This window comes from Zingiber officinale, chromosome 1A (genome assembly GCF_018446385.1).
Source record: "Zingiber officinale cultivar Zhangliang chromosome 1A, Zo_v1.1, whole genome shotgun sequence".
Taxonomy (NCBI): Eukaryota; Viridiplantae; Streptophyta; class Magnoliopsida; order Zingiberales; family Zingiberaceae; genus Zingiber; species Zingiber officinale.
The window spans coordinates 107,037,252-107,062,293 of NC_055987.1; the positions used below are offsets into that span (position 1 = coordinate 107,037,252).

General features: G+C 37.5%; 2 long non-coding RNA genes across 2 annotated transcripts; both read left to right on the plus strand.

Moving 5' to 3' along the window:
- Positions 1-587: 587 nt before the first annotated feature.
- Positions 588-1,124, plus strand: LOC122008643. Its single transcript, XR_006119338.1, has 3 exons — positions 588-687; positions 804-862; positions 1,049-1,124. It is a non-coding gene; the product is annotated as an uncharacterized LOC122008643 (long non-coding RNA).
- Positions 1,125-1,146: 22 nt separating this feature from the next.
- LOC122008637 lies at positions 1,147-1,381 on the plus strand. The gene is made up of 2 exons (XR_006119337.1): positions 1,147-1,199; positions 1,282-1,381. It is a non-coding gene; the product is annotated as an uncharacterized LOC122008637 (long non-coding RNA).
- Positions 1,382-25,042: the final 23,661 nt, after the last annotated feature.

A 25,042-nucleotide genomic window follows, 5' to 3' on the forward strand; every position in this document is an offset into this window, starting at 1 on the left:
CCCTCGGTCTATCTCTTTCCCCTACATCGCCCAGGTCATCTCCTCATTCCTTGTATACGATTTGTTTCCATTGAGTTTTGAGCATATCTCGGGCTTTAAATCCCGGACATCGTGAGGTAGGTTCGATTCAATGTGCTGCTTTATGCTAATCCAAAGGCTTAGGGAAAATCTAATTGTGTGAGCAATTGTATTGGCTGGAAGGATAATCAAACAGTGATATTTTTTCTACAAATCTTGATTCGCAAGAACCTTGTCATTTTGTAACTACAAATGTTGTAACTTTGTGAGCTCAAGTTAATCGAATTTGTTATTGTTCTATTCTGTGCAATCAAAATAGTCCTTATTTATCAATCATGTTTTAATCACTTTCTACATGCCAGGTAGCGTGTGTTCTAATGTTCAAGCTTCAGTGAGATGATTTCCCAGTTTTTATCAAATCTCAAATTCTAGCAAAGTATCAACTAATATATGCAGAACCATGGTGCTTTTGCAGGTTTTTAGGATAATGAGGGACATTGGTTGGATCCTCATTAAAGCAAACAGAGAGCAAGCATATATCCACCTCAATAATAGAATACCTAATCATTGAAGTTTGACCTGAATTGTCTTCTTGTAACTCATGGAAGACTTTTGTCACAGGTGTTCTGTTAGAAGAGGTAATTAGAACACGGGAGATGGGAGCATGCGGTAATCAGAACACGCTTGTCCTTATCCTAATTTTCTAGAATAATCCTTCTTTATACTTTACAGCCAATGTATTAATCCTTAAGGAATTTAATGTTGTTTTTCTTCTGCTGAAACAGGAATAAGATGCTCTGATGCTATCTAATTTTGCACTTGAGAATCAATTACACACAGCTAGGTAAGAGTTAAGTCATGATCTGTATCAGGTATGAAAACTCTTAGACAAGTGCATGTTTTGTTGACCAGATGCTTTATGCTTCAGAATATGTTTTTTTTTTTCCTTTTACGCATGTAGTTACAACATATTTTTATCTTTAATTTGGTCATTTACTTTTCTCATTAAAGTTTGTTGTATGGATTAAAGCTTGAGGATATAGAAGTTTTGTCCAACTTAAACATAACGTCATAGATTTTGCCAACACATTAAAATGAGTCCAACTCAAGTACAGAGAGCTATAGAGGAAGAGCGATACAGCGATGTAGCTTTCATTCGTGATCATGTTGGGGCAGGACTGGTCAGTTTATTGGAATTAACTTGTTCCCAATTCTTACATCATCTTCATTAAGCTATGCTTGTTCCAATTTTTTTTGTTTCAGCTACATGAAGCTATTCACTCCATCGAGCTTTATTCATTTTGCTATATGCAAGGCTATAACAGTGGCTGCCAATTCTTATATACTGATTGAAAAAGAATTAGCAAGTGAGAAAAAAGAGTTCAATGAAATCCTACAAGTTGAAGATTGTGATGGGACTTGTTCATTAGTTGGCTATTGTTCATTAGTTATAAATGGAACTTATTTGTATTGAGATAAATTTTATTTAAACATGAGACATGTTTCTTCTTTTGTGATTGTAATTCTTGTATAAGTAACATTTTGAATGATATTGATATGAGGAATATTCTTTCTTTTATGATTATAATTCTTTATTATATATTTATATTGAAATATAATATATTGGTATTAAAAGATAATAATTTAAAAGACAACGGTTTAAAATAGTTATTGTTGCCTATCACCCTCAAAGACAACGGTTAAAAATCGTTGTCGTAGCCCCAAAAATGATTGTAACGGGCAATGCTATTAAAAAAATACTCTAAACAACAACGGTTTTAAACCGTTGTCTTTTCATTCAAAGACAACGGTTTTAAACCATTGCAAAACTGTTGTCTTTTCAGTCAAAGACAACGGTTTAAAACCGTTGTCGTAGCCCCCCACTTTTAACAACACTGCCAATTACAAGGTTTTAAAGGCTTACGACAAAGGTTTTTAACCGTTGTCTTTTAATGTTTTTGTTGTAGTGGATTTACTCGCTCTGTCTGTCCATTAGTCTGAGGATGGAAGGTTGTGCTGAACTTGAGTTTGGTACCTAGTGCACTCTGAACACACTCCCAAAAGTGAGAGGTGAAGCGCCCATCTCTATCAGACACAATAGATTTAGGAACTCCGTGAAGTCTGATCACTTCCTTAACATACAGCTCTGCCAACTGATCTATAGAGTGGGACACCTTAATGGCTAGAAAATGAGCAGACTTGATCAATCTGTCCACTATTACCCATATCGCATCATATCCATTTGTAGTTCTTGGAAGACCTGTTATAAAGTCCATGGATATGTCTTCCCACTTCCACTCTGGTATTGGGAGAGGCTGTAGAACTCCTCCTGGTCTCTGGTGTTCTGCTTTGACCCTCTGATATGTTAGGCAGGTACTGACATATTTAGCTACATCTCTTTTGAGTCCAGACCACCAGAACCTCTGTTTCACGTCTTGGTACATCTTGGTAGAACCAGGATGCATGGAGTAAGGTGTGCTATGAGCTTCTTCTAAAATTTTCCTTCTCAATTCTTCATCATTGGGGACACAAAGGCGGCTCCCCTGATAAAGAATTCCACTGTCTGATACTCGAAACTCCGAATTTTATTCTTTCTGTATCCCTTGCTTGATCTTCTGGATGTCTGGATCTTCACTTTGCTTTCTCTGTATATCCTCAAGCAAGGTAGACTCTAAGATCAATGCAGAGAGTTACCCATAAATAATTTCCATTCCAAAGTCTGACAACTCCTTCTGCAGTGGTAGGGATAATGATGACAAAGACATCAGGGATGCACTAGATTTTCTGCTTAGTGCATCTGCCACTTTGTTAGCTTTGCCTGGGTGGTAGAGGATTTCACAGTCATAATCTTTAACCAACTCTAGCCACCTGCATTGTCTCATGTTTAAATCTTTCTGAGTAAAGAAATACTTCAAACTCTGATGGTCGGTGAAGATTCTGCACTGAACTCCATACAAATAATGTCGCCAGAGTTTTAGTGCAAAGACCACAACTGCCAGCTCAATATCATGAGTGGAGTAGTTCTTCTTGTAGTCTTTGAGTTGTCTGGAAGCATAAGCTATAACTTTTCCTTCTTGCATGAGTATATCTCCTAGGCCCATCTTGGAAGCATCACAGTAGATGTCAAAACTCTTGTCACTCTCTGGAACAGTCAGAATAGGAGCACTGGTCAATCTCTTCTTCAAGACTTGGAAACTTTGCTCACATTTGTCTGACCATTCAAACTTCTTGTTCTTCTTGGTTAAGGCTGTTAGTGGAGAAGCTATCCTGGAAAAATCCTCCACGAATTTCCTGTAGTACCCAGCTAAACCAAGGAAGCTTCTGATCTCTCTGGCATTCTTGGGTCTACTCTAGTTGTTGACCGCTTCTATTTTGGCTGGATCCACTTGGATGCCTTCTTTAGAAATAATGTGACTTAGAAACGCCACCTATTCTAATCAGTACTCGCACTTTGAGAATTTAGCATAAAGTTGTTTCTGCTGAAGGGTCTGTAGTACTATCCTCAAGTGCATGTCATGCTCCTCTGGGGTTCTGGAATAGACTAGAATGTCGTCGATGAACATGATGACAAATTTGTCAAGGTATTCTCTGAACACTCTGTTCATCAAGTCCATGAAGACTGCAGGTGCATTAGTCACACCAAAATGCATGACTACGAACTTATAGTGTCTGTATCTGGTCCTGAAAGTTGTCCTGGGTATATCACTATCCTTCACTTTCAACTAATGGTACCCAGAGCGCAGGTCTATCTTGGAGAACACTGTTGCCCCTTTCAATTGATCAAATAAGTCGTCGATTCTGGGCAGTGGATACTTGTTCTTGATGGTCACTCGATTCAGAGCCCTATAATCTATGCACAACCGCATAGATCCATCTTTCTTCTTGACGAATAACACTGGAACTCCCCATGGTGAATGACTAGGGTGGATGAAGCCTTTGTCGAGCAGCTCCTGGAGTTGTTCTTGTAGTTCTTTCAGCTCTGCTGGAGACATACGATATGGAGCTTTTGAAATTGGACCAGTACCAGGAACCATTTCAATCTCAAACTCCACTTCTCTGTTAGGAGGTAGTCCAGGTAGTTCTTCTGGAAATACCTATGGATACTCACAGACTACCCGAACTTCCTCCTGCTTGGGTCTTTCTTGTTCTTCTGCACTCACAATGAATGCAAGAAAACCAGCACACCCTTTAGCTAACATCTGGTGAGCTGTTAGAGAAGAGAGAAGCTTCTGGGTCCTCCTCCTTGACACTCCTGTGAATGCAAAGGTTGGTTCACCCTCTGGACTAAAGATCACTTTACTTTTGCGGCAGTCCACTGAAGCACTGTACTTGCTGAAGAAATCCATACCCAAAATGATATCGAAATCCTGCATGGCGAGGACTACCAGATTAACATATAGCTCTCGGTCTACAATTCTGACTAGTACAGCCCGAAGCCACTGGTTGGACTCCATGACTTCCCCAGAGGGTAGGGTCGTCAGGAACTTGGAGTTCATGCTTTTTGTAGGTACCTGTAATTCTTTGGCAAAGGGTACTGATACAAAAGAATGGGTCACCCCAGTATCAAATAGTATAATAGCTAAATGCTGAAAAATGACTACTTGACCTGTTATGACCGTAGAGGCATTAGCAGCTTTTTCTTTGGTGAGGGAGAATACTCTAGCACTGGCTGGAACTGGTGGGGCTTCCAACCTTCCTTGACTGAGCTGAGGTCCTTCTAGAGTTGCAGGCATGTAATGTAACTGAGGCTTGCCTTCATATTGTATTGGTTGTGGCTGAGGTGCTTTGAACTTGTTAGGGAACTCTTTAGCCATGTGTCCTTCTTGCCCACACGAATAACATCCCGTCTTGCCCAACAGACAGGCTCCTAGATGTGTTCTCCCACATTTAGGACAGGGAGGGAACTTGGTCTACTTGTTTGCTGGTCCTCCTTTCTGGTTACCTCCTGAGTTCCACTGCTTTCTCTTGTTATCTTTGCCCTTCCAGTGCTGCTTATTTGCCTGGGATTTCTGACTTCCTGCTGTCTTGTCTTCGATATTGACTGGCTTATGTTGCACTCGTTGTGCCCTGATGCTATTCAGATAGTGCTCAGCAACTAATGCTCTGCTAACCAGCTCTTCGCCAGTCTGGGCTGGTGAGTTCCACTACTCACATTGAGTGCTATCACTGGCCTCAGCATCCTGAGCATCAGTCTGACTCGTTCTTTCTCCGTGCTTACTAGCTCTGGGCAGAGACGAGCTAGCCTATTGAATCTCTTTACTGCTTCTTCCACTGACAGGTCACCTTGTCTGAATTCTATGAACTCCTCATAATGCTTATTGGTGATCCACTGGCGAAAGAATTCTTCATAAAACTCTGCCTCAAAGTCAGCCCAGCTCATCTGATTGACTGCTCTCTTGCTCTTAACTCTCTCCCACCACTTACGAGCATCTCCAGATTGGTAGAAAGAGGCACACTTGACCTTCTCGACTTCTGGCCAGTCAAGAAGCTCCATGGTGCTCTCTAGTGTCTTGAACCAAGCCTGAGCATCACAGGGCTCAGTCGTGCCTGAGAAACTCTCTGGCTTCAGCTTCAGCTTCAGCCACTGTATCAGGTATGCTTCTTATTTTCTAGGTGTTGTGGTGACTTCCAAGGTGGCTGGTGGAACCTCAGTCACCACTGGAGTCTCCACATTGATCGTAGGAGGAGTGGGAGGGACTGGCTGCCAATTCACCATCAGGTTGACGATCACTTGTTGCTGCTCTGCTACTTTTCTCTGGAGTTGAGCAACAACTTCAGAGAGATCAGGTACAGTTGTTCTAGGCTCTTCATTCTCCTGTACTCGATCTTCAGTACGAGCGGTACAAGGACGTCCTCTTCTCGACATCTAATTATGCAAAGAAAAAGACTTGATATCTTCTCTATCCTTTCTAAACATACTTATGTATAAGAATAAAAGAGAAACAAAACTTCTATCCTACTAAAGCGCATATAAGTAATTACTCCATACTGCAAATAATAAAGAAAGCATAAAAGGAAAATCTTAAATACTTTCCTACTTGAAGACGGCAAGGTTGATGCTGATGTGTGTGTGATGCTGGAGAATGGGACTTTGCTCTGATACCAACTGTAACGACCACCCTTCTTACTACTACTACTCTATAAGGGTGACCGTTACTTAACTACTAACTCTACTTAACCGGTATGATCGAAACCACGAGGAGTCTCTACCAAAAAATTTCGACAGCATCTCCCCTATACCGGTGACCATAAAATGAGATACATACATAGTATACTTCAGCCACAGGCGGTTGGAACATATATCAAACAACCATGCATTTCATATATAACCAAAATAATCAACTCTCACAAAGCACGATAAAACGATCCATAGAATAGCATGTACAAGTTCTAAATTCTTTTAACAATTTGACGAAAACAGTCTTAATAAATTCTTGGCAAATCCCCAGATCTCTCCATAGTCCAGGCATCACACATCATCGAATACCTCCTTGCCGCCTTCCTTTGCTAAAACTTTTCCTTTCCTGTATCTACAGTAAGAGGAAATGCAAACTATAAGTGAATGCTTAGTAAGCGCTGTCTAACTCACAAAAAACAAGAATGTGCATGTATACGAGAAGAAACTAGAAACTGAATGCTCTAAAATAAAGCATAGATAGCTACTCATGTTAATCTAATAGCAATAAAGATTACTCATGCCCATCTAATAGCAAAGTAATAAAATTAGCATACTCATGATATATAAGAATAAAAACTGCATGCTGGAAGATAAAGCTAATCAAGCTAAATAACTAATTAGGAAACAAATAAAATTAATACTACATGCTTCGAATTAAAAGAAGCTAAACTTGCTGACTCTAAACATAAGTGAAGCTTGTTTCATTTTTTCAAAACTTATACTTTAATACTTCAAAATAATAATCATCTTCTTTTGGGGCCCAGTCTTAGTACCAATGCACGCTCCCTAATAGGGACTGTGGTAGCTAGTCATCAGTCCTACTAGGGCAAAGATCTTGGTCTTACCATGGCCAAGACCATAGAATTGGTCACCTGGATTTGTTTAACGACAACCTTGGAAGTCGGGCACTAGCCTCCTTAAAATAAAATACTTGTTATCTTGTAATATTCTTATAATAAAATGCCTTGGCATTCCTTTGGGCACTTAGTGTGCTGCTGATCCCTATACTTAAAATTTAGGGATCCTATCAAGACCTTGGTCTTTTCTTACAACATTTTTTTTTAGCACTTGGTGTGCTGCTGATTCTAAACTCCATGACATTTTTCCCAACATTTTAATTCTGTCACCAATCAAGCTTATCAATCATAGCCTTATATTCAAACAAGGTGTAATGGCATGTTTCCATCATGGCATTTAGAACTTGTATACATATATATCTTTGCATAGTTCGGTCATGGCTACTCCTACTTGTGGTACATGCAAAATAATTTATTACTAGCAAACCTTTAAACATTAACAAGGAAAACATTAAACTAAGCAAATGTGAAACATTAAACTGAACCAATGTACGAGCTATCCTCTACCACTAAGAAGGTGCAACATCAACTTTTTTTCTTATCTGTTACATGAGTTGGAAGATCATACTACTAGATTTACATTGTTACTCTAAACTATACATGATCAAAGTGCCCCTAATTAAATTAGGAAATTGTCCTAACCTTTAGATCAGTGACCAAACATTTGTGGTAAGAATCTGGAACAGGAACTGTGTAAGTAGACATAACAATAGCACAAAATCTAAACTGCACAGCAGCTCCAAAGGGTCTACTCGTGTCCAGCAAGTTCCAAAGAAACCAAAATCTGTAGTAATCCAAACCATATACCTAACTAACCAATTAATTTCTTTCCTTGAGATTCTCGACAGCATACTTCACAAGAAATCAACTTCACAGCATGCTCCAAAAAGATCAAGAGACACAAGGAAAACTCAAATCGAATTCAGAACTACTCTTACCACAGGTGAGTAGCAACTTACAACGGTTTCTTGGACTCACAACCGGAGAAAGGCAGGTTCTAGGGTTTCGGGTGGAGCTTGAAACCTCGGCGATTCCTTTGTGTCCGCGTCTCTTCTTGACGAGAGGAGCTCGATGGTGTGAGGACCTCACGGAGAAGGGTGCTAGCCGACCACCAGAAATGCCCTAGCTCTCTGCCGCGTTTCCGCCCGAGAGGAGAAGCACCGTCGAACTCGAGAGAAGGGGAGAGGGAAAGGATTCGGGAAAAAAAAATAAAAAGAAAACCTAAGTTCTGTTTTCTTATAACTAGGGTTTTTATTATCTAACTACTGCTTATATATATTTCGTTCCATATTCTTTCACAAAACGTTTGCGGAACAGTTGGCTAGCCGGATTCGCTTAAAGTTGGGTTCAGCCGGAGGTACCGGGTTCGAATCTCGGCTTGGACATTTTTTGTCAAAACTTCCTTCGTTTAGTAAAAATACTAAACGACCTCCAAAAATTGTATAAAAATACTCTAAAAATTTCTAAAAATCTCTAGAATATTTATAAGGCATTTAAAAATATTTTTAAATTATTTTTGGGACTCAAAATGAGAAAATTTGAGTTGTTACACACATGATCCAGTGTCATGTCCTCACTGCATACATTGCTTCTTTAAGGGTCGGAGTTCACCGTGGTGAACTGATTGAGTTATCTGATTTTGATCTTGTCGGTATTAAGTAGTTGTCTTTGGCTGGGATTAGGACTAGCGTCGAGAGCCTTGTGTATAAATGGACTCATCCACATTACGTTCCACCGGCTGTCGATGAACCTATTGCTGAAGAGGATCCGATCCCAGTTACTGTGCCTTCTCCAGTGTTTATTGATCCAGGATTTGCCATGACTCCTTACATTGACTTTGCTCAGAGCAGTTCCTATGCACCTTCTCCTCCGACTTGTGACTTCTTTACCCATCTTTGTGATGATATTTTTAGTCGATTTACCTCCTTAGAGACGAAGATGGATGATCAGTATAGCTCCCTTCAGGGTCAAATTGCAGACTTTCATCAAGAGATGATGGATCGTACTGATGCTTTAGAAAAGGAGCAGTGAAGGATGTGTGACTATTTTTGAGATGGTGAGGATGAGGAGTGATTTTAGGGTTTATTATTTCTGACTTGTTGTATCTATTAACTACCTTGGATTATGACTAAGTATGATCTTAAGTACTTTTAAGTTATGAACTTCTTTAGTAGTTTTTGGTATGTTTTATAGAATAGGTTTCTTAAGATGCATTCAAAACATTATTACTTATTTTATCTTTCAAAATTATTTTTGTAAAAATTCCCTTTGTAAAATTTTGGTTTTTCAAACTCTTTCAAGATATTTTCATTTTCTAGAGTAGCCTAGGTCCTACTGTAGAATTGCATGATCCTATAGTTCTAGGACCCAGCATCTCACAAGTACAGTAGGATCCCTTACTTGATAACTTAGAATGGGTGAGATGCTTAGGACCTAGCCTAAGATTTCAGATGCTTATGTCAGTGCATCGCTATAAATCTGGGATTTAAACAACATACATGGATCAATTTGAGTTAACTAGCTAGTAACAACCTAGTTAGTCCTAAATACTCAAATTGACCAACCTGAATCAATAGCTACTATCTTGTGGTAGTTAGCCTTGAACAAAGGTTGGACATTTCATCATAAAGACATTTTTCCTTAGTTTTTCTAACCATTCTTGGACTTTTAGGTTGTTGTCAATTTTAGGAGGAGCTTTGACTATATTTTTAAAAGTCTATCTTACAAATTTTCAAAATTTTTCCTTTTTATAAATTCATTTTCAAAGTCATTTTCTAAATTTTTTTTTGAAATATTTCTATAAGTTTCAACTTAGTGGTAATTTTCACAATTTTACACTTCTCAAATTTTTCAAAATTATATATTCAAAATTACTTTTCCTTTATTTTACTCTTCCTAACATTTTCATTAAAAAAAAATAATTATTACTATTTTTTTACTTGGTAAAATTTATCACAATTTTTCTATCATTTTAACTTCTTTAACTTTTCATGATTTTATTTCGCCCTTATTTAAAAAATAATAAATAAAATTCTTTTCAAAGTTGTTAATGATAATTATAGTTTTACATATTTAAAAAATAAAATACTTTACTTATGCTTGATTTTTATTTTTTTACAATCTTACACTAATTTTCAACTTTTAAAAAATCTATCTAATATTGTTACAAATTTAATAATAATTTTAACCTTCAAAATTAAACTAAGTTATTAACTTTAACTTTTGCACTCAAGGGTTTTCTAAGAACTTTATTATTTTTCCTTGGTTTTGAGGTCTTCCCCTATTTTTGATGTGTGTCAAAGGGGGAGAGATAGTGAATTCAGGGGAGAGTTATTTAACTCAAGGGGAGAGTTAAAAGTTAAATTACTTGTTTATTTAATTTTTGTAAATTTTAACATAATTTTGAATCTTGATTGTTAAACATCAAAAAGGGGGAGATTGTTGGTGCAAGCGGTACCAAAATCAAACCTAAGTTTTGATGTTGTCAAAGGTTCAAGTTAAGTCTTATTGTGATCTAACAGGTTGACTGAGTGTACAGGTTATTTACTCAACCGGGAAAGACCTAGTTGGAGGCTAGACAGGAGAAATCTTAGTAGATCATGGAACCCAGGTGAAAGTCCAATTGGGTCGAGGGGACCCGATGCTTGGCGGTGTGATCGAGAGGTCTGGAGGACCGAAGATCAAGAGAAAAGTCCTGGCAAGCCGATCAAAGCTAAGTGAAAAAGTCCAAACTAGATCTGGAGGATTTAAGTTTGGCAAGTAGGTTGAAGTAAACAACTGGAGGAGTAACAGTAAGGTTGGGTTCCCAAAGGGAACAATCTTAGGTCGCTGATCCAACTGAAGAAACCGGGAAGGTTTCCAAGTTGAGATCAAGACAGTTCTACTGTCTTATATTACTCATGCATTATATATATTACTGTGCTAACCTTTGTGTTGCAGGAATACTTTGTTTAACTCTGTGCTGCAGGTTTGGCCGGATCAGTCGATCGAACGTAGGGATCAGTCGACCGAACCATGATGACTCAACATAGGCCAGTTCATCAGCATAGATCAGAAGCAAAAGGAAAAATAGCTGATCGGTCGACCGAATCCATGGATCAGTCGACCGAACCAATCAACATTAAAGCACCATTAAATGAGGATCTTGGCAAATCTCGATGAACAGGGAAGGAGACTGTTCGGTCGACCGAAAAGAGAGATCATGTAACGATCCAAATTTCCTCATTTTGAGCACCAAAAATAATTCAAAAATATTTAGAAATGCTATAGAAAAATTCTAGAGATTTTTAGAAATTTTTAGAGTATTTTTATGCTATTTTTGGAGTTCGTTTGGTATTTTTACCAAGAGGAAGAAGTTTAAAAAAATAATAATAAATATATATGTTGAAGCCGAGTTTTGAATCTAGGACCTCAAACCCGAACCAGGTTTTTATCGAGCTCAGCCAACCAACTGGTCTACGACCTGTATGTGAACATATATGGAGCGAGATATATATAAGTAGTAGTTAGGAACAGTAAAATAAATTTGAAATAAACGTGCGCGGCTGAGGAATCGAAGCCGTGACCTGGGATTGGGTTAAAGCCAGGCTGACCAAGTGTGCTAGCGATCGTTTGTTATTAAAGAGGGAGAAAAATTCCATTTAAGCTATAGTTGGAAACGAAAATAACCTTGAGTATAATATTTAAATCCTTTTCGTAAAACCTAAAATTTCTCCCGAAAGTCCCTTTCTCCTCTCTCGCGGCGTAGCGGCGATTCCTTCTCGAGTGGAAACAAAGCCGAGCTTAGGGCTCAACTCCAGCGGCCGGCCAAGGCAAGGTTCTGTGGATTCTTCACACCGCCGAGCTCCTCTCGACGAGGAGAAGTTTGGAGCACGAGGAGGAGCTGCGATTTGGAGTCTTCCGATCAGAGCTCCGAGACCTAGAAGTCCTCCTTGCGTCCGGTTGTAAGTCCTAAAAGCAAGGGTAAGTTGCTACTCACCTGCAGTAGGATAGTTCCGGATTCGTTTTCCTTCTTGTTTTTGAATTTTCTGTGAAGATTGGGAATTCATGTTTGCTGCCGTGAGTTTGTTTTTGTGCCATGTAGTTGCTATTTGGGTTCCATTTTGCTTAGTTGTCGTGTAAGTCATTGATAAAGGATTCTGCTGTGAACGAATTTCCTTTGTATTTTGATTGGATTCTGATGGCTTAGGATTGCTGCCGTGCCACTGAACAGGACGAACTATTTCTTTTGGCTTTCGGATTTTGGCTGAAGATAATTATGATATTAGAGATTATTAGAATGGATCCAAGAATTTGATTTCTTCTGTGTAAATCTGTTGAAGCATGTTAAAGATTTTTGAAACCTTACAAGAGCTTATCAAGTAATGATGATGACGGTACTGGAATTTCAACGAGCCTAAGGAGCATGGTTGTGCTATGGAACCTTAGAATTTGTAGATAGAAGGGATGGTAAAGTGCCCCATTTAAATCTGTTTAGGGGTTTATGAGAAGTTCTAGGCAAAGCAAGTTCAAGGTCATGATAGGATCCCAAATTTCAGTATTTGAGGATTAAAAGCACACCAAGTGTTTGCATAAATGCCAAGGCATTTTATTATAAGAAGTATAAGTATTTAAGCAAGTTTTTTTTATAGAAGTTTAAGTTCCAATAAGTAGATATTTTTGTGCCATTATGATCTACGGTTTCTTGTTGATGAGAGATGATAAGGTTTAATTAGTAGAGATTAATTCCAGGCCGCTTAGTATTTAGTAATTTAAGTTAGATAATTAACAAGGTTTTGAGGTTGTTAAGCATTTGTGTAATATGTAACAGATTTATTGAAGTAATACCTCTGAGTTAAAAGATCGAACGACGAAGTATTAAAGATAGATTGAATTACTTAGTGTCGTCTTAAGCTTGATTGATTAACTAGTTAGTTAGTCTAAGTAAAAGGAGTATTGGAGTATTGATCCGTTAAACAAGTATTAGATGAATTTATTGGGATTAATAATTCGATTAAAAATAGACTAGGAGATTGTTGGCATACTCACTGTAGATGCACTACTATGGTTTGGTAGTAAATATGTAACATGGCTTCCTCTGTAAGGAAATATCGAAAAGGATGACACTGATTACATGTTTTCTATAGATATACCTGATGTGTTTTGCCATTTATATGGTGGGTTAAGTAGTAGATGATGGGTTAAGAATAGAACAACCCTTCCTTTGTGCATTTCTGTAGATACGTACAGCTTCACTTGGAGCATAGAACAACCCTTCTCCTTGTGAAATTCTGCAGACATGAACAGCTCCATTCGGAGCTTAGAACATCCACTTCTTTTACAGATTTTATTAAGTGTATAATGCAGATTTGGTTAAGTGTATAATGCAGATTTAGTTAAGTGTATAATGCAGATTTGATTAAGATCACAAGTGCAGATTTTTTAAGTTTAATATGTTGATTTTTGTTAAGTTTAGTATAGTGCAGATTTTTGATATTAGATGAGTGGGGAAACTGAGATAATTGAAATCAATTTGGAAGTTTTAATGTAATTTAGATCTCCTCATAATGCAGTTTTAAAAGATTATAGTGAAGTTTGATTAAGTCTTTAGAGTGCAGATTTTTATTAGGAAGAGCTGTGCAGATTTTAATAAGTAGATTTTTATAAGTATAGCATGCAGATTTTTATAAGTATAGCATGCAGTTTTTAATAAGCAGATTTGTATAAGTATTGTTTGCAGAATTTAAAGTGCAGATTTCATTGTGTTATTAGCTGGACATAAGTTGTTTCCTCTGCAGAATATTAAGTGCAGATTTAGTTTAGTTCTTTAGCAAATGCAGCTTTCATTTATGCTATTAGTATAGCACGAGCAGTATTTCTCATTTGCAATTAGAATAACATGAGCAACCTTTCTTTTAAAGCATTAGGGTTCTAGATTTCTTTTTGTATACTAGCTTGAGGTGATTAGTTTGTGGCAAAGTATAGATTTAGGTTTCTTTGCTACTTCAATATGCATGATTGTGTGTTACCTAGTTAGTTTCACTCATAGATGCATATGGAAAATACCCTAACAGTATTTTGAGTTTAAGAAAAGTATAAGAAAGATAAAGAAAAGAAAGTAAAAGACCAAGGCTTAAGTAGATCCCAAAGTCAAGACTTTAGGGATTTTGGCACACAAGGTGCTTATTAAAATGCCAAGGCATTATATATTAGAAGTATTAAAAGAATAACAAGTATAAGGAAGTTATAGTTAAAAAGAAAGTAAGTATTTTACTTTTTAATGGCATGTACCGGACACAAGGTCCATTTGGTGGGCTCCTAGATCGCCCTAGGCACAAGATCGCCTAGAAGTACCTTAGTAGTTTCGGGATTAGCTACCTTGACTCATATTAAGGATGCGCGCAAATTGGTACAATGTGGGGCCCAAGAGAAGTTGATTATTATTTTAAAGTAGTAAAGTATAAGTTTTGAAACAAATGAAACAAGCTTCATTTATGCTTAAAGTCAGAAAGTTTAATTCATTTGAATTCTAGCATGCAGTATTAGTTTTGTTTGTTTCCTGATTTGATATTTAGCATGATTAGTTATTAGAATTACATGAGTAGATTTCTTTAGCTTTTCTTTGCTTTTAGTTTGACATGAGCAGTTATGTTTATGCTTTACTTTCTTTTAGAGCATATAGTTTCTAGTTCTTTCTGTATACATGCATATTCATGTTTTTGTGAGTTAGATAGCGCTTACTAAGCAAATTTTGCTTATAGACTGCATTTCCTCTTACTGCAGATACAGGAAAGGAAAAAGTTTTAGCAAAGGAAGGCGACAAGGAGGTGTTCGAGGATGTGTGATGCCAGGACTATGGAAGCCTTGGGACTAAGAAAGAAGTTTTCTTTTAGTTTCTATTGTCTTTTGCTATGTTAGAAGTATTTGTGATAGTACATGATATTTTGATGTGATTAGGACATAGTAGATGAATTGTGATATGGTGTGATGAGTTGCGGTATTGTTTTCTTTATTTTGGATTTATTATACTGCGTGGTTGATTGATATGTGTTCCAGCCGCTTGTGGCTGAGTATATATTGCATGTATTGTTGAATATGGTCACCGGTACAGGGGAGACTCTGCTGAAATTTTTCGGTAGGGTTTCCATGTGATTTTTAATCATACCGGTTAAGTAGAGGTAGTAGTTAAGTAACGGTCATCCTTAGAGAGTAGTAGTAGTAAGAAGGGTGGCTGTTACAGTTGGTATCAGAGCAGTTCCCATTCTTCAACATCACACATCAGCACCATCCTTGCCATCTTCAAGTAAAAAAGTATTTAATTTTCTTTTATGCTTTCTTTATTATTTGCAATATAGAGTATCTGCTTATATGTGCTTATGAAAGAAGAAAATTCATGTTTTGATTTTCTATGTTTTGATACATATGATTAGAAAGAATAGAGACAATTTTAGTTTTGTTTCTCGTATATTCATATATACATAAGTATGTTTAGAAAGGATAGAGAAGATATCAGGTATTATTCTTGGCATAACTAGATGTTAAGATAGAGGACAAGACAGTGGAGAGTCAGAAGCCCCAGTTAAGTAATTAAAATTAGAAGGACAATGATAACAAGAAACACCCAAGTAGGAAGACGTTCGGGTAGTCTGCGAATACCCAGAGGAATTTCTAGAAGAGCTACTTGGACTATCTCCCAACAGAGAAGTAGAGTTTAAAATTGAGTTGTTTCCTGATACCAGTTCAATTTCAAAAGCTCTGAATTGAATTTTTCTAGCAGAGCTAAGAGAGTTACAAGAATAATTTTAGGAGCTACTTGACAAGGGTTTCATTCGCCCTAGTTATTCACCCCGGAGAGCTCCAGAGTTGTTCGTTAAGGAGAAAGACGGATCTATGCGGATGTGCATAGATTTTAGAGCGCTGAGCAAAGTAGAAGTTAAGGACAAGTACCCTCTTCCCAGAATAGATGATCTATTGGATCAGCTAAAGAGGGCAATAATGTTCTCTAAAATAGACATGCGTTTTGGGGAACAATCAGTTGAAAGTGAAAGGAAATGATGCACCCAGAACAGTTTCCAGGACCAGAAAAGGACACTACGAATTTGTAGTCATGTTATTTGGTGTGACTAATGCACCTATGGTCTTCAGAGACCTTATAATAAGTCTTCCAAGGACCACAAATGGGTACGATTCGATATGAATGATAGAGGACCGAGAAGTTAAGAGACTAAGGAACAAAGAGTACCATTAGTGAAAGTTATTTGGAACCAGAAGCACGAGGAAATTATTTAGGAGCGTAAGGATAGTATGAGACAGAGAGATCTAGAATTATTCTAAGTTCGAGGACGAACTTTTTATAAGGTATGGGGAATTGTAACGACCCAAATTTTCTCATTTTGAGCCCCAAAAATAATTCAAAAATATTTAGAAATGCTATAGAAAAATTCTAGAGGTTTTTATAAATTTTAGAGTATTTTTATGCTATTTTTGGAGTTCGTTTGGTATTTTTACCAAGAGGAAGAAGTTTAAAAAAAATAATAATAAATATATATGTTGAAGCCGGGTTTTGAACACAGGACCTCGGACCCGAACCAGGTTTTTATCGAGCTCAGCCAACCAACTGTTCTACGACCTGTTTGTGAACATATATGGAGCGAGATATATATAAGTAGTAGTTAGGAACAGTAAAATAAATTGGAAATAAAAGTGCGCGGCTGAGGAATCGAAGTCGCGACCTGGAGTTGGGTTAAAGCCGGGCTGACCAAGTGTGCTAGCGATCGTTTGTTATTAAAGAAGGAGAAAATTTCCATTTAAGCTATAGTTGGAAACGAAAATAACCTTGAGTATAAGATTTAAATCCTTTTCCTAAAACCTAAAATTTCTCCTGAAATTCCCTTTCTCCTCTCTCGCAGCGCGGCGGCGACTCCAGTAGCCGGCCAAGGCAAGGTTCTGTGGATTCTTCACACCGCCGAGCTCCTCTCGACGAGGAGAAGTTTGGAGCATGAGGAGGAGCCGCGATTTCGAGTCTTCCGATCAGAGCTCCGAGACCTAGAAGTCCTCCTTGCGTCCGGTTGTAAGTCCTAAAAGCAAGGGTAAGTTGCTACTCGCCTGTAGTAGGATAGTTCCGGATTCGTATTCCTTCTTGTTTTTGAATTTTCTGTGAAGATTGGGAATTCATGTTTGCTGCCGTGAGGTTGTTTTTGTGCCATGTAGTTGCTATTTGGGTTCCTTTTTGCTTAGTTGTCGTGTAAGTCCTAAAAGCAAGGGTAAGTTGCTACTCACCTGCAGTAGGATAGTTCCGGATTCGTATTCCTTCTTGTTTTTGAATTTTCTGTGAAGATTGGGAATTCATGTTTGATGCCGTGAGGTTGTTTTTGTGCCATGTAGTTGCTATTTGGGTTCCTTTTTGCTTAGTTGTCGTGTAAGTCATTGATAAAGGATTCTGCTGTGAACGAATTTCCTTTGTATTTTGATTGGATTCTGATGGCTTAGGATTGCTGTCGTGCCACTGAACAGGACGAACTATTTCTTTTGGCTTTCGGATTTTGGCTGAAGATAATTATGATATTAGAGATTATTAGAATGGATCCAAGAATTTGATTTCTTCTGTGCAAATCTGTTGAAGCATGTTAAAGATTTCTGAAACCTTACAAGAGCTTAACTAGTAATGATGATGACGGTATTGGAATTTCATTCGTTGAAGGTATTGATTAGTTTTAATTGATATGATTCATGTATGCAGAAATTAGATACAAGTGTTATTGCTAGGGCTTTGGAGTTTTCTTTGAGTTTTGGAAGATGCTGAATTGGTTATTGTTGCATTCTGGATTCTTGTAATAACTTTGATTTTGGTTTATTAGACTGATTTGGAAAGTGATGAATTTGTGTTGGTTCTTCAAGATAGCTTATAGTTTAGGGGACAAGTAGTAGTAATCCTTTGATCTCCACAGTATGCTTAGCTTTGCTTCCACAACATGTTTAAGTTGTTATATTCTTTGCAGCATAGCCTAAGGAGCATGGTTGTGCTATGGAACCTTAGAATTTGTAGATAGAAGGGATGGTAAAGTGCGCCATTTAAATCTGTTTAGGGGTTTATGAGAAGTTCTAGGCAAAGCAAGTTCAAGGTCATGATAGGATCCCAAATTTCAGTATTTGAGGATTAAAAGTACACCAAGTGTTTGAATAAATGCCAAGGCATTTTATTATAAGAAGTATAAGTATTTAAGCAAGTTTTTTTTATAGAAGTTTAAGTTCCAATAAGTAGATATTTTTGTGCCATTATGATCTACGGTTTCTTGTTGATGAGAGATGATAAGGTTTAATTAGTAGAGATTAATTCCAGACCACTTAGTATTTAGTAATTTAAGTTAGTTAATTAACAAGGCTTTGAGGTTGTTAAGCATTTGTGTAATATGTAACAGATTTATTGAAGTAATACCTCTGAGTTAAAAGATCGAACGACGAAGTATTAAAGATAGATTGAATTACTTAGTGTCGTCTTAAGCTTGATTGATTAACTAGTTAGTTAGTCTAAGTAAAAGGAGTATTGGAGTATTGATCCGTTAAACAAGTATTAGATGAATTTATTGGGATTAATAATTCGATTAAAAATAGACTAGGAGATTGTTGGCATACTCACTGTAGATGCACTACTATGGTTTGGTAGTAAATATGTAACATGGCTTCCTCTGTAAGGAAATATCGAAAAGGATGACATGGATTACATGTTTTCTGTAGATATACCTGATGTGTTTTGCCATTTATATGGTGGGTTAAGTAGTAGATGATGGGTTAAGAATAGAACAACCCTTCCTTTGTGCATTTCTGTAGATACGTACAGCTTCACTTGGAGCATAGAACAACCCTTCTCCTTGTGAAATTCTGTAGACATGAACAGCTCCATTCGGAGCTTAGAACATCCACTTCTTTTACAGATTTTATTAAGTGTATAATGCAGATTTGGTTAAGTGTATAATGCAGATTTAGTTAAGTGTATAATGCAGATTTGATTAAGATCACAAGTGCAGATTTTATAAGTTTAATATGTTGATTTTTGTTAAGTTTAGTATAGTGCAGATTTTTGATATTAGATTAGTGGGGAAACTGAGATAATTGAAATCAATTTGGAAGTTTTAATGTAGTTTAGATCTCCTCATAGTGCAGTTTTAAAAGATTATAGTGAAGTTTGATTAAGTCTTTAGAGTGCAGATTTTTATTAGGAAGAGCTGTGCAGATTTTAATAAGTAGATTTTTATAAGTATAGCATGCAGATTTTTATAAGTATAGTATGCAATTTTTAATAAGCAGATTTGTATAAGTATTGTTTGCAGAATTTAAAGTGCAGATTTCATTGTGTTATTAGCTGGACATTAGCAGTTTCCTCTGCAGAATATTAAGTGCAGATTTAGTTTAGTTCTTTAGCAAATGTAGCTTTCATTTATGCTATTAGTAGAGCACGAGCAGTATTTCTCATTTGCTATTAGAATAACATGAGCAACCTTTATTTTAAAGCATTAGGGTTCTAGATTTCTTTTTGTATACTAGCTTGAGGTGATTAGTTTGTGGCAAAGTATAGATTTAGGTTTCTTTGCTACTTCAATATGCATAATTGTGTGTTACCTAGTTAGTTTCACTCATAGATGCATATGGAAAATACCCTAACAGTATTTTGAGTTTAAGAAAAGTATAAGAAAGATAAAGAAAAGAAAGTAAAAGACCAAGGCTTAAGTAGATCCCAAAGTCAAGACTTTAGGGATTTTGGCACACAATGTGCTTATTAAAATGCCAAGGCATTATATATTAGAAGTATTAAAAGAATAACAAGTATAAGGAAGTTATAGTTAAAAAGAAAGTAAGTATTTTACTTTTTAATGGCATGTACCGGACACAAGGCCCATTGGGTGGGCTCCTAGATCGTCCTAGGCACAAGATCGCCTAGAAGTACCTTAGTAGTTTCGGGATTAGCTACCTCGACTCATATTATGGATGCGCGCAAATTGGTACAATGTCGGGTCCAAGAGAAGTTGATTATTATTTTAAAGTAATAAAGTATAAGTTTTGAAACAAATGAAACAAGCTTCATTTATGCTTAAAGTCAGAAAGTTTAATTCATTTGAATTCTAGCATGCAGTATTAGTTTTGTTTGTTTCCTGATTTGATATTTAGCATGATTAGCTATTAGAATTACATGAGTAGATTTCTTTAGCTTTTCTTTCCTTTTAGTTCGACATGAGCAGTTATGTTTATGCTTTACTTTCTTTTAGAGCATATAGTTTCTAGTTCTTTCTGTATACATGCATATTCATGTTTTTGTGAGTTAGATAGCGCTTACTAAGCAAATTTTGCTTATAGACTACATTTCCTCTTACTGTAGATATAGGAAAGGAAAAAGTTTTAGCAAAGGAAGGCGACAAGGAGGTGTTCGAGGATGTGTGATGCCAGGACTATGGAAGCCTTGGGATTAAGAAAGAAGTTTTCTTTTAGTTTCTATTGTCTTTTGCTATGTTAGAAGTATTTGAGATAGTACATGATATTTTGATGTGATTAGGACATAATAGATGAATTGTGATATGGTGTGATGAGTTGTGGTATTGTTTTCTTTATTTTGGATTTATTATACTGCGTGGTTGATTGATATGTGTTCCAGCCGCTTGTGGCTGAGTATATATTGCATGTATTGTTGAATATGGTCACCGGTACAGGGGAGATTCTGTCGAAATTTTTCGGTAGGGTTTCCATGTGATTTTTAATCATACCGGTTAAGTAGAGGTAGTAGTTAAGTAACGGTCATCCTTAGAGAGTAGTAGTAGTAAGAAGGGTGGTCGTTACAGATCAGTCGACTGAACCTTTAATGAGCAGTTAATGTAAAAGATCGAGCCAGCGTCAGACTTCAGCCAGGAAGGAAGGGAGCTGGTTCGGTCTATCGAACAGAGGGATCGGTTGATCGAACCTCAACGACACTTATAAAAAGGGGCTCGAGGTTTGAGGCAGAAACAACTTTCTGATTACAAAAAGGCTTACCTCTGCGCAAGCTGTTCATACTGCAAGCTCACTGCAACTCTTCAAACTACTCCATCCAGAAGTACCAACCTAGCTTCAAATTCTATATTTAGTCGGTATATTAATTTTTAGCTTGCATTGTATTATTTCATTAGTAAGATAGTAGGATTGTTACTATCTTGCTCATTTGTATGATCTGCTTCTTTCCGAGGATTTTGGAAAGAAAGGTTATAGTGGATTGCCCATCGATGCGGTCAAGGACCGCGGGCCTTTGATTATGAGTCGACTTAGAATCCGAATGAAGTAAACGAACTTGTCTTTTATTTTAATTTCTACTGCACGATTCTGATTTCCAAAGAAAAAGAAAAGTTTTAAAAGAGTGCGATATTCACCCCCCCCCCCCTCTCTATCGCACTTATCCGATCTAACAGATATAAGTGTTAAGATTTGTCTAGTTGAAAAATAATTATCTCTAGACATGTCATTTTTGATGAGTCTAACTTCCTGTTTGCCACCTTCTTCACAGTCCAATGATTTTTTGAGTGATGGGTCTGCATTCCCTTTTGCACCATTATATTTATAATCAAACTAACCAGTCTGCCAGCAAGAAAAAGAGCCCACTATCATCCAACTTCCTCAACTGGCTCCATTCACACCCAAATCTCAGCTTTCATCCAACAACACTTCCCCACGACTTACTCCACCTACAACAGCCCAACTGTTAGCCTCTTTGCCTACAAACCAAGCCTTGTCTCTGTTCATTACAACCGACAACATGCATGGGATTTTTAAGACTAAAAGTGAAACGCCCCTAGTTTTGATTTTTTACATATATATAATACATAACCTGCGGATGTCACTTACTCATACTTCCATAATGGTTCCTTACTTCAATAAAATTGCATAGACAATTCGAAAGAAAACATAACTAAATGTAAAATTTAAAATAGATGGTCTTCGGGTTGTACTGCCCCTGTTCCGAGTTGGCTCACTAGTCTGTAACGCCCGAAAATTCTCAAAATTATTTTAAAAATATTCTATGATTTTTCTGGAATTTTAGAATATTTTTATGGAATTTTTAGAGTAACGGAAGTAGCAAAAATTAAATAGAACGTAAAATAGCTTAAGCGGGAATCGAACCCGAGACCTATTGGGTCCTACGACTGATAGTAGCAAGGCCGTGCTGAAAAGAAAGAATTTACCACTTAATATAAATAGGGAATTAAGGGAAGAGTTATTATTTCTAAACGTTAACTCTCCTCTTCTTCACCCTAATCCCACCGAACCTCCCTTCTCCCTCATCTCTCGGCGCCAACCACAAGCAAGGCTAGGGTTCCGCCCCCAAGGGAACTTTCCGGTGATGACTTCGATACCAGGACGCTCCCCTCCGCGAGAGGAAAGCATAGACGTGAGAAGATCGTCGAAAGAATCATCTTCTCCGGAAATCTAGCGATTAGAATCGTAAGAAAATTTGAGCAGAAGGTAAGAAACCCCTCACCTACAGTATAAGTAGCTTCCGTATGAATTTTATGCTTCAGTTTAGTAGTACGTAGATTTTCGGCACAAAGGATGCGAATTAGCGCATACCAAGTGTTCGATTAAATTATTAGCACGGTTAAAATGCAACTAAAGCATTTTACTAGCTTAGCTAAATGCAATAGAAGCATTCATTCAGTATGTTCAGCTTTAGTATAGCTTATATGGGACTACGGTCCAATGGGTGGGCTCCCATAGTCGCCTCTAGGTTCAGATAACCTGGCTCTAGGTTCAGATAACCTAGAAATAGCAAGAACAGCAAAATTCAGCTATAATCAGTATTTTATTTTATCAGTGGCACTGTACAGGATTAGATATCCATTGGGTTGGACTCCCATAGTCGTCCCTAGGTTCAGCTAACCTAGTAAACCCTACTAGATTCAGAATTTGCAACCCCGGGTTTAGTTAGGGATGCGTGCACAGCAAGTACAGTTGCCGGGCCCATCAGCAGCATGATTAGTATTTTCATCTATTATATATAGTTTTCAAACTCTCACAAGATAGTTATGTGAATTCAGTATAGCCTCGGCATTAGTCTAGCATTAGCTTAGCTCAGCTTTTTGTATCAGTTTAGTTTTCCTATTGATACAATGTGATAGTTATAATTAGCTTTATTGCCATGATCAGTTCGATTTCTATGTGTTGTATGTCATGCCATGCTTAGCATATTCAGTATGTATTTCAAATAGCATGTTTTCAAAGCATAAATTGCATCGTATGCATGTTTTGTGAGGTAGATGGTTTCTTACTAAGCGAAGCTTACAGATACTTCTTTTCCTTATACTGCAGATAAAGGTAAAGGAAAGATGGAATAGCGGAGGCTGGAGGACAATGCGATGAAGATGTGTGTGGAAAAAGGAACTTGGAAGAACGATGTTTGGGAACTAGCTCACTTAGAACATAGCATTTTCTTTATGTCATTACTTTCCTGCACTTAGTTGTTTAAGTGTTTAGAATTATGATAGTTATGCATAGATTGTTAGTTGTCATGATATTAGCTAGCTAACCATGAGTAATGTTATGCCTAGTAGTTCTATTTGTTGCTTATATATAGAGTTCATACATGTGATTTTGGCACGAACCAGTGCTGGAATCAGACTTCTGATACGAAATCAGAAACCCTGATCGATCAGCCGATAGATTGAGGGTCTTCAATCGATCAGCTGATCGATTGGTGAACTTGTTCCGCGAACAGTAAGCTCCTGGATCGATCAGCCGATCGATCCAGTCGCTTTCTGTCACGAACAAGAAGTTGCCGGATCGATCAACCGATCGATCGAGGAATTGGGGAAATCGCTCTCGCGAACAGGGAGCTCTGGAATCGATCACTGGATCGATTGGCTAGCCTGGATCGATCAGCCGATCGATCCAGAATATTACCCCGAGCACAGTAGCAATCTGAATCGATCCATGGATCGATTCAACAGCTTACAATCGATTGAGTTCAATCTGGATCGATTAGGAGGCAAGGTTTCGACCAGGGACCCTTGTAATTCAGCTCCTTGACCATAGGGGATGTAGGATATGCCATGTATACTTTAGATTGCATCCCTCAGCACATGTAGGACCAATAATTTGTATTGGCTTAGCAAAGTTTAAATTGATACAGCTTTCCGCACCTAGACTTAGTGATGGTCATGGATATAGCTTAGCCAAGCATAATGTGACGGTCCGGCCTTACAGCCTATCCAATAGAAGGCGGGTTGTTACAGAGTGGTATCAGAGCAGAAAATTTCATACTTCCTACACACACATCAGCATTGAACCTGCAGCTTCCAAGTAAGAATACCTCTCACTTTGTTATGTTTATTGCTTTCATGTTTCTAGATAACTAAAGTATTCTTATCTGTGATAGTAACTAACATGATAGTATTAGCTATGTAAACATGATGCTCTAGTTATGTATGTCCTTTGTTCCTTTAGAAATGGCACGAGGACGCCCAGCTAGAAGGGCACCAGCTACTGAGCCCCAGCATGAGGCAGGCAGTTCAGTGCCTCCTCCAGACCTTACAGCATTAGTGGCTCAGTTACAACAGCAATTAGCTGAACAGCAAAGGAGATAGCCACCTTAAAGGCTAATCAGCAGAATACTCCCACAGTCACCCCGGAACCAAACATAGCAACCACAGTAGTTATAGAGGTTCCACCAGTCTAGCCTACAGCACCAGTAGCCCCAGCAGCAGAGGCAAAGAGAGAAGTGTTGGTTGCTACTCGGAAAACCTAGAGGTTCCACTGTACAAAAATTTTGTACAAAGGTCTGAACCTTTTTCCTAGCTACCATGTGTTCTTTTAAATTAAATTTTGGATCGCCTGCGGAACTTAACACGTTTGATCCAAAACTTAATCTATTTGTTCTTTTAGGTTTTAACTTGGATCTCCTGCGGAACTTAACACGTTCGACCCAAGTCTCCTTAAGTTATTAATTCCATTAAATACTAATTTCCATAAAAGGTTCCCAGTACTGACGTGGCGAGGCACA